We start from the raw sequence: 15,526 nt of genomic DNA, 5'->3' as shown, positions 1-15,526 counted from the left end.
AGAAATAAGCATATCTAGAACCTATAATTTTTCCTTTACATCGAGACGTTTTGTTTTCAGCTCCTTTTGGGGAAAAATATTTTCTTTTAGCTATAACAATCCCCATCCTCCGAGCCTTTTTCACAACTATGTTGGGGTCGGCTTCCAGTCTAACCGGATGTAGCTCGGTACCAGTGCTAATTTGATATAATAGTCTGATCAATTTAAGGGACTCAAAAGATCGCAGGTATATGTGCGAAAGATTATGTAGGTATTTTTAAGTTTTTGTCCCGTAAACGTAAAGAAAATTATTTAATAAGTAGCCGTACCTGGTTTTACCCGCCTCCCAAGGGAATCGCTACGTGCATCGGGATAATAGTGAACCACTTATCACATGTGAAAGATATGAAAAACATATGAATACAAATCTTAAGAATTAACAGTGCTTTCAGGAAAAACATATTGTACTAAGTGATTTACGAGTATGTACCAAGGTAACCATCCATATAATTGCATAATCTTTCGCGCATAGATCAGATTCTTTCACATATTAAAAGTATCTTTTAACAACCTTTTACAATTCAAACTGCAATATATCAAGTCGGCAAAACTGCTTAATACTTTTTACGACTGTTGACCTATTTAGTGGAAAACGTGACGTATTCCTTGCTTGGGGAGAAAATGTAGGGAAAATATCACAAAAATATCGCTTTTAGAGTACACTGCAGATTAAAAAGTCGACCGACAGTTGATCTGAGGTTTGGCAAAAAATAATTAAAACTCATCTACATAGATATTTACATAATTATTTAAAATACATAGGTATAAAAAATGATTCTAGTAAAACAAAAAAAAAAAAAAAACAGCCTTTTGGTCACGAGAAGCGTCAACCAGCCGCCTAGATAGATAGATCTTTAAATAGGGTGTGGGCATTCGGATTCATCTTGATTCCAATTAAAGTTCTCAGTCCGTCTAATACAGGCTTAGTACCTGATCTTTGTAATGTGCGTACTACCGTTCATCTTCATACTGATTTATGAGCCCAAAAAAACTATCTGCCGACTAAAAGTTTGCAGTATGTCTCTTACTTGGGGAGAAAATGTAGGAAAGTAACCCAAAAATGTCACTTTCATGCATTATGTTAAAATTCTCTTATCTGCACTTTTCCTTGCGAAAGGGTTAGCTAGATATTTGGTTCACTGTGAATTCCTGAGATGTTGTTGGTTTCATTTCAAGTAATGCAGTGGCCATATTTGCTAAGATCATCTTGTCTTTGCTTTATGAAAAGAGGCAAGATTTCGTCTAAATAAGTATATTTTTTTTGGCATTTTTCTGGGGTTTTGGATTCCATATTTCTTTTAGCTTCTACCTTTATTTTGATGCTTAAAAGTATTATATTGTAGCTCGGTATTTAACGATAGTTTAATATTCACCATCAGACTGTTGTAAATAATATTTAAATCAACATTTTGAAGAATGTAAAATGGAAACTGACCTTTGTACCTATTTCAGCGTACCAGAAAAAAAAACAACAAAAAGAAAATATAAAATAGAAAGTTCGCATTGATTTTAAAATCTGTTCCTCATTTCTTTGGCACAATCGCGATGAAAAGTGTTTCGCCACTTGACAGTTCCATTGTGTGACCGGCTTTATTCGAGGTACAGTCACGGACACAAGTGTCATTTAAGTTGCGGGTACCCGTAAACATTTGCATATTTAATTTTCTGTAGGTACTTTATTTTATGTTAAATGAAAAACTCAGTTTCTTCAAAAATACGGGTGTCGTGAAATATACGTCAATCTAGTTCCTTTTCTAGATTTGTTTATTAGTAACTAGTCGTCTACCTGCGTCTCACTCGCATCCCGTGGGAAGAATTTTTCAAATCGGACTAGTAAGTAGTTCCTGAGATTATTGCGTTCAACCAAACAAACAGACAAACTCTTTAACTTTATTATATTAGTATAGTATAGATAGATACCTACTTAGTCACTAACACGGGTGTGATACAGATATAGTTACGAAGAAAAGCTTTTAACTGGTGATGCGATTTTTGATTGACGGGTGCAACGATATATTATTTATACGTGGTTTGTTTGACCAATTCTGAATTAATTATGTTTCCCGAGGTTTACCCAATGTGAATCTGCAATATTTTATTAACTACTTATTTTATTAAATTAGTCAAACATAGTAGCATTAAAAGTATAAACTGCTTTTTAGGTAGTGTTCTAATACGGTCCCACTATTAATGACGCGGTTGCCACAGCAAAAAAATACATGTCCATTTTTTCATTGAATAAACTTATGCAACCTCCTCACGTTATAACATAATTATAAGCCATAACATACTAAGCAAAAAATACTTAATTAAACCAATGCAACACTACGTTAATTCATAGAACGTAAACTATAAGTGGCCACACAATATCGTGTATGGCAAGGAAATGGGAACGCGTTAATCCGCCAATTGCCGTCTTCCTGGGGGCGCGTCATGTATTCATTGCGGCTGTGCGTGTCCAATGTCACACGACACGACATTCTCGTACGTCATTTTTGTTGTAAACTTTTGACGGATGCTTTATGATCAAGATAGTTGGGAATTAACTGGTGAAATGAACCGCGTCTGTAGGGACGTGGCCGATATGCGGATATTTATACCTTTGTTGCTTCCACTTTTTGGGTAATCTATTTTTTTAATGTTCGACATAGGTACCGAAAATTGTAGGCATTGTCCAATGCTACAGTAATTGCAACAGTTTTGAGCAGAAACAAAAGGTAGTTGGTTATTTGTTAAAGGACGTTTTTTTCAGAAATATAGAATGGAAAACTTAAGTTTAAATAAATCCTGGGCATCAATGGAATTGACTTAAAGTCCGATATGCTCAGGTATTATATAAATACATCAAAATTTTGAAATTATAAGCTCTAGCTATGGCAAGGATTGATAGCAATCGGATTTGTGACAGCATGATTCTTTCTTTGGACATTAAAAAGACCTTTTAACAAAATGCATGACTGATAGCTTTTATCGTAAAATGGAAACAAGCAGTGCTAATGTTATTTAAGTAGTTAGCGTGTCTGTATCGCATGAGTGACAGTGTGTGTCAGCGAGCCGCGCTGCGAGTGACTGCACTTCTATGTGCGCGGATATTTATACACAACTGCCGATATGTGGCACATCACTAGCTTTTATAATTATAAAAAAAAAATTTTACGATATCTAAATTATATTTTCATAAAATTTTAGGTGAAAATAATGTATTTTTGGATACAATGTCATTAAAAATAAGTTATATGACTTGTTAAATGCATAGCATATGCATAACTATGCTAGTATAAAAACATTATGTAAGTGAAATTTTTTAATTGTAAGATCTAATGAACCGATGGCGGGAATGCTGTGCACATACATTCTTTAGTCAATTAATTTAACAATTTAGGAATTTAATTTTCAAACAATAAGAGAGATACTTAATTTATAAGGTTGAATGCTTTAAAACTGCTGACTGCACGCTAGTGTTAAACATTTCTACGAAATTGTAATGAATTACTTATTAATTTTGGTGTTTTTGATGAACTGTAAGCTACTATTAATTAAGTAACTAATACAACATGTCTGCTTCGTGTAACATTAATATTTTAAATATAACTTTACATGTTCATAAATCATTAGCGCTTTCAATTTCAGTAAACTTTAGACTATATTTTTGTTAATATTAATAAACAGAATTATCAAGGTGTTGCTAATGAAAAAACTCCTTTGGCTTTTCGTGTTCTTGAGAAGGGTCTTGACAGAGACGGACGAACATACAAACTGACAGACAAGCGATCCCATAAGCGACCTTTTTCACCTTTACATTTCCGGAAACCCAACATTTTTTTAGACCAGTATATATATAAAGTTCTGTAATTCGGACTACATTAAATACACCATCAGTTTTTCAAACTAACAAAATTACTTACTTACAAGGACGTTTTAATTTCATTCACAACGATATAACTACCTCTATAATAATTAAATCCACCAGGTTCATTCACATAAAATCATATTTCTGAGAGCTATATAGGTACCTAAAAGCGAAATGAGTTTATTTAGGTCGGCTAGCCTGCGGATATTCGGATATTTACGGACGTTGGCTCATCTCTAGTTGACACTCGGTGAGCTTGAGGTAAGACACAAGTGTATTTCTCTGTAATTGAGTTTCGTTAGAAATGCTCCTGTGGCGACTCAATCAAATTAGGTTAGGTATCTTTGGTAACAAGGTGTTGCTTAGGTTTTTTGTCAATAAGATAACTCGATTTTCATACGCGCTATTCATTAATAGCGGCAAAATGTGTCGCGCGGTTTTAGGTTCTAAGTCGAGCGATGCCATGCTGAAAAACCGTCGTACGTTTCTGTAAACTGTAAAGTACTATTGTAGGTACGCCAGACGGAACTACGGACGTAATTTCACCAAGTTACTTTGCTCTGTAACACTGTTCGTGAGGTATTTTGGTCTTCCTCAAAAAGTAACCCTCCTAATGATCCCTTATAATTCCCGTCAACCTTTTCTTACTACAACATACATAAATTAAATACTAAACACATTTGCGAATTTTACACACAAAAAAACCATGCAGTATTTATGGATTACAGAGGCAGTATATATAAAGGCTTATTGCCTCGTGGCCGTCAGCTGTCAAAGTGACATAATACAGGCAACATGGCGGACGGAAGTGGCGGGCGAAACCTTAACACGTCGTGTTCCGGTTTGCATTTCGGAAAATGGCGAGAATATGGTTTTGTTTTTATTTCGTGTCAATTAATTTTAATTGTATTGGTTTATTTTAAATTATGTGGGTAATTTATAATGTAACTACACAATATTTAAGGGTAAATATAATTTCCATCATAATATGCGAAAATAAAGGTCCCTTTTATTTTGTTTCACAACTTTTTGCTATTTATACTACAGATGATATACTTAGGTATAATATGCTGTCTGGTTTTCAGATAGCTACACAAAGCATTCTATATGTCATCATAAGTTATTCCTTTTCAGGCACGGGATTCTAAAATTGCTAAAACGAATACAGACATCATAATAACATGCCATCTTATTTTTAGAAACAACAGGAGATAGCTACCAAGTCTTATAATAACCAAACATCTGACCACATTGACACACATCATTATTTAAAGAAAAGTCAGTAAATAGCCATTTCGTCATCACTACAATGATTACCATCGTTTTACGATGACGATTCGAATGACGTAAATTCTTACGTCATTTTTGGCTCGCCATCTGCAAATGACGATATAAATTTATTATTACTTTATAGCACATTATATTTTTTTGGCAATAAAGTTTGCTGTTGTCACTGCAAAAGTGGGCCACATAGCACAAATTTTAGTTAGCTCGGCAATTTTTAATTTTTATTAATATTCTGCATTGTTATAGTAGTTTGCAGTTTGACTCGAGATTTTTATAATTTCATGTCATACTCCAAATTGTTCTACAATCTTGGTCAAGTCAAACTTGAACCTTAATCTTTGGTCGAATAAACTTTTAATTTATTTATTCTTTCAATGGGACCTCACTAACGGACTTCAAAAAAAGGAGGAGGCTCTCAAATGTTTTCTTTTCCTATGTTTACATCACCAGACCTGCCTACTAGCCTACTAATGACTAGACCTATCTTATTAGTATATATATATATTTTTTTTTTTTTAAATCTTAGGCTTAAGTCTTTTCGAATGAGTGAATGAGCGTGCGTGAGCATATTCATAATTACATAGGTATACTTTCTATTCGTTAAAGAACTTCTAGGAATGGTCTAATTTTTTTTTTTTTTTTGCTAATTGAATTCTAACTTTATTAACATCTATAGAATCTATTTACATTAGTATATAGATTAGTATATATTTTTAAATACCTCACACATATTACCATAATACATATTGTTTATAAAACACAAAATACATAAAACAGTCTATCTACCACCATCTTCCACGTTAATCGTTCGTTTAGGCCCATGATAAACCATTCAGGGTTCCTTCTCTTCCATAATTGATGACCAGAGGGATTTGTGTCTAAACGTATTATATCTTAGTGACGACTAAAGCCCGACATCTGATGGGCGAGCGAAGAATTAATAATAGCTAATTTCGCTACTAATTGGGTTAGTGGGAACTGGGAACCTCATTTGAAATTCTGGGTTGGATTAAAACTAAGATGATTTTGATTTTCAAGAAGTTTTGAGACAACTTTGTGGGAATATAAATTTGATGTAACCATTTTTGCGAGATTCATTCATGTGAGAATGCTCTTTGTAAAAATCTAGCACTGAGAAAGAAGCCGATTAAAGCGATCAAACGCTTAAAATACTCATTGTGGTAATCATTTAACTTATTTAACTTCATAAAAAAAAAAATCCCAAGTATTAAACATTCATAAACTGCAGAAATATCCATCTACCAAAACCTCAGTAACACAAGACGATGTTTAAAAATAAAATAGTTTACAGTCCAGTGTTAATAAAACATTTCGAGATTGTCCAGACTACTTTTGTTACCGAAATAAACTAGACTAGTCCGTATTGTGTCCGACGGTCATATTTATTTATTTCTTCTTACCATTGTGGTAGATTTTCATTAAAACCTTGAGGGAAATTCTACATGAATCTTGCTTGGTAATTTTAAGTCTAATTGCTGACATGTAAGGCTTAAATTGAAATGATTATACATTTGTGTGTATGAAATAAACAGCCATGGAGTGTATTTAACTGCCTTTCCTGACAACTGCAACCTGGTTAAGTCATAGATTACTTTAAAAGAAAAGTCCTAAGTATTTTAATATTTATTTTTTTCCGAAGCGATTAGCACATCCACTTCCAGTTCAGGCAAGTACCAATTCAACTTTTCTACGTACTTTCTAAGTATATCTTGGACACCAATGGCTGATAAAAAGGTAAAGGAAAACATCTTAAGGAAACCTGGACTATTTAGTCTGAAATCACCAACCCGCATTGAGCAAGCGTGGTGATTAATGCTCAACCCTTCTCAATGTGAGAGGAGGCCTGTGTGGCTGTGTCCAGCAGTGGGACGATAAAAAGGCTGGAACAGTAACAGATTAGCACATCAAAAGCATGTCTGTGCAGTCGCATCAAAGTGTTAAGATTTTAACTATTTAGTTGGTGAGTAAATCATTTATCGCTAACATCGATATCAATCAGCTAACAGACTATCAGATGGGTGACAGCATACGTCTGTCATCACTACTGTCACCCTGGCAGTAGGCTCTTAGGTTATAAAGTCTTCTTTAAGAGGACGAATTGGAATTTTTGGCGCCAAGGATTTCAATTTTTCTCAGTAAATACAAAACGGATCAAAATACAACTTGGTTACCTGAAAGTTCATGATATAAACCTTATTTTGTTAGACGTAGAAACATGATTAGGTAACTTTTATAACAGAGAAAAATATATCTCTTTTTAAAAAGAGATTCACATATTATGGGCATACGGGACCGATTTAAGCCTCTTAACTTTTTTAGTAGTTGAGTATGTACATACTCTTTAAAATTGTAGAAGGAATTTTTATAAAATTATCATTTCTAAATAATAAAATTACAAAACCATTTTGTCGCTTACGACTTTTAGTTATAAGCTAGCGCGCGTATTGTTATCCTCGCCCCGCTCAGACGCTCCGACCCCTTTTGGCGCCTTAGATGCGCGTGCCGGTTATGGAATTATTGTTGACCAATTCCTCGCCTTAATCTCATAATGATAAGTTATAGTTCGGCCATTCAGAGAATGCGTTCCTGACACGTCGCGATTGAACTGACGACGTAACTTTGCAATGGCGTTGCAGTTACGATAAAAATATTTTTGCTGGTTGTTTACCGTTTTAACAATTGAGGAGCATTAAAACAACATTATTATATCAATAATCAATGAATGTTATAATTTTGTGCCAAACTGAGTGTCAAATAACTTGGTAAACAATATTTTTCTAAATCTATACTGCGCTATTACAAGGTTATGTCAGCGGTTTATATTTTGTAGTGCTGTGCTAAAAATAACAGGCAAGTATCGTAATCTGTTCTTATACAGTTATAATATAAAATAATACGTTTTGATTTTCTTTTTAAGAATTGGAAAATAATGGACTATAAGACTTAATTATAACTTTTATGAAAAATAAAAATAAAACTATGACCAAACCGCATTTTTATACTTAGATTAAAAATGGTAACCCCAAATGGCGTTATGGGCCGCCATTTTGTGACGCTAAAACAGTCGTCCGTTGTCGTTTCGTGCGCATAGACCACGTTTTTCAAGTGTTTTCGATCTGTTTTTATTTGATTACCCGGCTTTTGTTAGACCGAGATATCAGGATTGATTCTGTTATTGATAATAATATAATTATACATGTAGGCGAAGATGATGATGAAGACACCACCTCCTCAAGCAAATCGGAGTCTGATTAATATTCTGTTCGCACATTCAATTCAATGTACTTGTAACAAAGAATAAATAAAACAATTTTATTATATGAATATTACCTTTTTTTGGTTTCCACTTAAATAACTAAAATATAAAACAAATGATTCCGCCAATTTAAAACGAAAATAATCTTAAAATAATGCGGCGGTTCATTTTGAAGGAACGGTAACGAACTCAGTGTTATGTTGTGCCCATCACTAGTCGTGACTAACTGATAGGTGTCAGGAACGCATTCTCTGAACGGCCGAAGTATAAGTATTTATTAAAACATAGTATAAAGTTAAAATGGAGTTTAGAGAAAGAGATGTTCATCTTATTTATTTATGTGTCAGTTTGTTTTGAGTCACTCACTAACAGTACTATAAATATATGGACAGTTGTCATTTGCCCACTCATTATATCTTAAAACAATCAATAAATAGCAATTAAAGATATTATTAGCTTATTATTTAATCTTATATCTCAGTCACTATTACGTTTCAGCTCACATGATTACAGGTATAGAAACAACAACATACGCGATACCATAAGTAGGTACTACATCAGAATATACATTGCTTCTCGTACCTATATGTATATTCAACATACAATTTGTTTTGTAAATAAAAACAAATATAGATTTACGTCTACACGAAAGCATCCCCAGACCTATGTATCTAAATACAGCCACACATACGTGTCAAAATAAAAAGGGCGTAAGTTAATTATTTACAAGATTCAGATACGCCCTTTTGACACGTGAAGGTAGAATTATATTTGGCAAATATTCCCGGACATATAGAAGCCATAATTACAAGAGTAGGTATCAGAATAATTATGATAAAGCTAGTTGGCGAGTCTTTGTGTAACGATGTTCTCATCATAGGTTGACGAAAAAACGGCTTGTTTCCATTTACTAAAAACCTATTGTTTTCTATTAGCAAAGTTTTCATATGTTTCTTTCACTTGGGTCTAAAATTTTGTAGAAGAAAATAAATGAATTAAAATATATCTTCAAATTCCTTCCACGTGGCTCCAAAAAAATTTTATATCGTCTGCAAATTGTCAAAATTACATCTCTCTGTCTGTACTTAAAATCTTTGAGAGCTCGGGGGAAGGATTTTATTATTTTTAAAGAATTGTTTTTTTTTTTACTTTGGACCCTTTGTTGCGAAGGAATTTGTGGAGCAGGTGGGAACAAGCTTTAAAAGAAAAACGCGTGGTAACCATATCGTCAGACTGTTTTGGTCACACGACAGAATTGGCAGGTACTGAACAACCGTGTCAGAGATTTTTGGTAAATTATTAAGCTATTTACGACCTGATGACTGCTTATTCTGATGGAAATAGAAATATTTTAAGTGCTTTCACTACGTGAGATGTATAGTGAAACATTTGGTAGTCTATTTCAGGAATTTTGATTAGATTATTTTTAATGGTGTTGATTATTTGGCGTACCTACGTGAGAGTGGCATAATGTACCAAGGTTAGGTATATTATGTTGTCATTCCTTTTTTGTACTAAGTATATGTTCAGTTGCCTATCTATTTTAACATTGGTCTAATTATAAGTATACTTATCTATACTAATATTATAAAGGGGAAAACTTTGTTTGTTTGTTTGGTTGTAATGAATAGGCTCAAAAACTATTGGACAGTTTTTAAAAATTCTTTCACCATTCGAAAGCTACATTATCCACGAGTAACATAGGCTATATTTTATCCCGGTACGGGCAGTAGTTACCACAGGACGCGGGTGAAACCGCGGGAAAACGACTAGTTATAAATATACTTACCTAATTTACCGCAAAATTTCAAGTATAAGCCTACCGGCCTTTATATCCTCCGTCCATGGTACTGAGAAATTGACCAGGAAAATTCTTTCTCTTACACTGGCCAATTGCGAGGTACCATGTCTGACTGAGGCCGTAGAGGCTTGGAAAATCACTTGCCCGAATACTGATCCACCCGTCAACCCGTCCTCCCAGAGACAGTGGGATGAGCCGCTCTGCAGAGTTATACGGAATAATCTGATAAATACGTCAATTTCTTCTGCGGAGCGAGCGCGCTTTCTGGTTGTGGGCGAATGGGAGTCAGCCTAGGTCTATGGCTTCTGGCACTTCCGTCGTCAAACATAGGCACCTTGTTTGACGACACCACTTTCCGGCTTGCTGTTTGCTTGCGTTTGGGTGCTCCGTGCTGCTCTCCTCACCGCTGCCACTGTGGTGAAGCTGTCAGCAGCCTTGGACACCACGGCTTGTCGTGCAGCCGCAGCGCGGGACGTTTTGCACGGCATGCGAATATCAATGACATAATCCGTCGCGCTCTTGTTGCCGTAGGCGTTCCAGCCATACTAGAACCCAGTGGGCTGGCACGCGACGGTGGCAAGAGACCAGACGGTATGTCGTTATTCCCGTGGAAGATGGGTAGGTCTTTAGTATGGGACGCGACCTGTGTCGATACTCTTGCACCATCCCACCTTCCTAGCTCGGCGCAATGTGCTGGTTCCGCTGCTGCGGCTGCAGAGAACCTCAAACGGCGCAAATATAGCACCCTGGTTGGTAACTATACCTTTGAGCCGTTTGGGGTTGAAACCCTCGGGCCGTGGGGTCCAAGTGCTCATCTGCTTTTTAAAGATCTGTCAAAGCGACTTGCTGACACTTCAAATGACCCAAAGGCTGGTTTTTATTTTGGTCAAAAATTAAGCATTGCCATCCAACGTGGCAATGCTGCCAGCCTCTTGGGTACACTCCCGGTGGACAGCGATGAGGAGTTTTTTGATGCCATTTTATAATTGTTTTTAGTGTATATAAGTAAGTTTTATGTTGTATATATATTTATTATTAAGATAAGATATTGTAAAAAGTTATTTGTAAATAAATAGCTAAATTAGATATTTGAAGATGTTCTCGGAAGAATTTTATAGTTCGCTGGGGATACGCATATATATGCACCTACTTAGTGCATAACCAAGCTTACAAATTTAAATAACACTGACTGAATTAAAATCTAGATGTCTTAGATATACTTAATTCAGGTTCTAAAAACGGCTGACTACTAAATATAGGTAGGTACACATTCATGCACATACATACATATTACTTAGTTGATAGCGATCCTGTATTTATCTAGATTGGTATCGTACCTACTGTGTATACCAGGTCAGTGACCTCTTACATTTATAAATAATTTTTACAACTTGCAACATTATATACCAACATCAATGAAGTTACAAACTGTTACAATTTCAGGACGTTGATTCTGCAGTCAGCTTTTCAAAACGGGAGAAGCCATACATTTGAAAAACTTGGCTAAATAGAAGTATGTATGTAGAAGAATTACCCTACATAAAAACCAAAATCACTTGGAAACCCAGATATTTAACCACAAGCGGTTCAAGAACCCACCAAGAAAGCTCTCATCTTCTTTTATCAAGAAAAGGCTGTTACCCAAAACTGGGACAGAAAAGGGCGTAAGTATATATTATTCCCAATAGCTGACTTGGTTTCTTGACGACGCAAGCATCTAATGTGTCTGTCCGTTGGCGTCCGTCCAGCACCGCGCCCAGAAATAGAACGGGCGACACTAACCATGTGCTTTAATTGCCTATACAAGAGAATTTTATCAACTATTTTTATAAATTATTGAAAGAACAACACCCTATTTTTATAAATTATTGAAATAACAACACCCTATTTTTATAAATTACTAGCCGTTTTCCCGCGGTTTCACCCGCGTCCCGTGGGAGCTACTGCCCGCACCGGGATAAAATACAGCCTATGTTACTCGCAGATAATATAGCTTTCTAATGGTGAAAGAATATTTAAAATCGGTCCAGTAGTTTTTGAGTTTATCCATTACAACCAAACAAACAAACAAAGTTTTCCTCTTTATAATATTAGTGTAGATTGAATTAACAAAACCATATTTTTATAAATTATTGAAATAACAACACCTACCCGGATATTGGTTCGTCATGACATGCAGAATTGATGATTCCGCTCACCACAGCTGATTTTGAACGAGTAAATTATTGTTGAATTCATTTAATAGGCTGGTTGACATGGTTTTCAATTTATTGGCTTGTACAGTTTTATACAACAGTTTTTCGTACACATATATCTAAAGGGGCTTAAGTCAAAAACTATTTTTTTGAGGTATACGTACCATTTTTTGAGGTATACGTACCATTTTTTGAGGTATACGTACCATTTTTTAACTACTGTTACATTTGTAGGTATGTGTAGTATGTAGGTAGTAAGATACAAATAAAAGATAATTTCGTGAAAATCTAAACAGAAATGTAGGTTAGTGTGGTCACAATGCGATTCTCATTACGACTTATGAATAGATCAGACAATCGGTTTGTTCATACGCTAGAATATTTGGACGACTTTAATAATTAGGTCAACTAAATATTTAGATGTTCACGAAGATATGAATTTGTGATGCTGCTTGTTTTAAAGTTCATTTGTAGAGGATTGCAGGTGTAAATGGTTTTTGAAGATACCTTTGGTTAGACTCGATTGCAAAGAAGCGTTATGATTATTTTGAAAATACTTTTACAGTTTACAATAAAAAGGTCAATAACATGTATAAAGATGTGTTATGTAGGTTAAAAAAAAACTTGTATGTAAGTGTGGGTAGGTAATTTAGTATTTTATCAAATAACAAAGACATTAAAATTATACATTGTGTGTAATTTACACATATTTATGCTAAGCCGGAGCTAGTAAAGTAAGGGAAGTGTGATGACGATTTAATATTTTCAATTGTACCAGTACTTACCGTTTTCTATAGTCATTAATGTGGTAAGCATGAACTTTATAAATAAAAAAAAAAACAGGAAACACCCTAACATTTTACCTGCGTTTACATTGAGGTGAATGTTGCCACGAAACTTACCTGTAAATAAAAAATATTTATTAGACATTTTGAATTTATTGAGCTTCAACTCTGCTTGTTCCCATCGCATAAATAAAATACCCTTTATATCGCTTTCACACTAGCGGGTTTTCCGATCGGTTTTTTCTCAGTGGATCATCATACGGGCAGTGTTGCACGTAGGTACCTATACTTACGCACGACAGAAAACAATTGATATATATTGGTTTAAATGATGACACGGAAACACGGATTTTGTGTCGCGCGTATAAAAACAGCTCGGAAAATCCGCTAGTGTAAAAACGCTGTTAGTTACGATGAAAATATGTATATTTTGGGAAGAGTTGATGCAATGTTTCAATTGATTGATCGCCTGTTTCTATACCAATCAACCAATCAGAATCACTGTCATAATATTTGACGTTTTTTTGACAGAAGAATAATATACTCGGATCATTGCGTTTTTGCTGTTGAATTAATAAAGCATTGTATATTGTTATACTGTCAAAATGTAAAAACAGTTATATTTTTACCAATCGCTTCGTAAAACCATGTGATAAAAATTATGAATCACATCCAATGATGTAAGTACTTACAACATGTAAAATATTTCGTGACATGGAAAATGGAAAATTTTACGCACATTTATTACCACAATTAACGCATGTTGGTTAAAAACCTTTATAAACTACGCTGTCTAACCTAGACACCAAACCTTAGTAACTTATTCGAATGCTCTTCTCTGTTCTTTTCTTTCAACAACCGTAAAATAGATGACGTACCTATGCTATTTAATTTAACAGTACAATGTAAAATAATAATAAAAATATCGTTCTAAAACAAAATACCCGTTATCAAATACCCTGTAACAAATTGACAAATATCACGCACGAATTTTCGGACAGGGTAAAAAAGTTTAGAATATTAGCCCAGCGTTTAAAACAATACCTTATTTATATGTTTGGGGCTCAAGTTGAAAATAAGTATCAATCGGTAGGATATTCAAATATATATGTATCACTAAAATCTCCATGTAGCAACGTGCCAGACATTTGTAATAATCGAATAATATCAAAAGCTTCACCACACAGGTATTGAAAAAAATAAAATAGTTCTAGTATATTTTGTATTTAGGCACCGTGTATGCTTTTTGTATTTAGGCACCGTGTATGCTTTTTGCTACTTGCATATAGAATGCACATATCAAAAGCATTAGGTACAAACAGACACTCCATCTTTTTATTTATTTGTGCATTTAGTGAGTATTTGTCATTCATTGACAAACAATACTTTAGCCAGTACCTGCTTATTAAAACAATAATGACCCCGATATATTACAGTATTTTGACCGACATAAGTTATTCATAAGTTTTACAAACAATTATACTTACAAAATGATTAATTCGTAATTGACGAATGTCACGCATTTCAACAATAACTCAAATATTACAATTATGCCCCGAGGAAGTAACATTTTCATAGCGGGTTTCCAAAGATATAATTACTATTATTTTTAGTTACCATCCCCTTTGGGAGTAATATTATTAATGGAATGTATAAATTAAGTAGTGTATTTTGATGGTTAATGATACTAAACAAATATAGTTTTAAAACAAAAGAAAAAAAAACTGCGATCGTTCAACTTTTCATGTCAGTTACAGACTTTTCAGTATGGCGACGTAAAATTTTAACGCGTTTTAATATCTTGACTAAGTAAATGTTAGTTTTTTTAGGATAGGTTTTTCCTTAACATTTCTTAATTTTTTTAACTATGAACCGAAATCCAAGCACGATATTACCTGTTATGTATTTCGTATTTGAGATTCTTTTCGCCCTTTCGACAAAGTAGCTAACAACTTTTAAACAGCTTAGCCAATTTTGGTCAAACCTAAGAAATCTATGAAACAAACTGGTTGTACAACCACTGAAATACCATGAACACCAGATTTCACTGAAAAAATTGCATCCAAATCGTTTCAGTTATTTAAGAGCTTCTGTGCCACAGACACATAAAGCATTTTAACACCCGTTACTAAATACTAAAACTAATTAAATATTGACCCAAAACTACCCACATTAGTACAACCCCTATCTTAGGAAACAGATTGTCATTGATAAACCATCTGACGTGCATTGTATGGGCGCCCACCATAACTTGGAATGCACTTGCCAAAGCAAAATATACCTTGAAATCTC

At 34.4% G+C, this 15,526-nt stretch overlaps 1 protein-coding gene across 2 annotated transcripts in view; it reads right to left on the bottom strand.

The window, feature by feature from the left end:
• LOC124642833 (plasma membrane calcium-transporting ATPase 2) overlaps positions 1-15,526 on the bottom strand; it is a 158,932-nt gene that overhangs the window by 136,932 nt on the left and 6,474 nt on the right. The window lies entirely within an intron of this gene.

The sequence above is a fragment of the Helicoverpa zea genome, chromosome 25 (genome assembly GCF_022581195.2).
Source record: "Helicoverpa zea isolate HzStark_Cry1AcR chromosome 25, ilHelZeax1.1, whole genome shotgun sequence".
NCBI classification, from domain to species: domain Eukaryota; kingdom Metazoa; phylum Arthropoda; class Insecta; order Lepidoptera; family Noctuidae; genus Helicoverpa; species Helicoverpa zea.
This window is presented reverse-complemented; position numbering and strand designations above follow the sequence as displayed.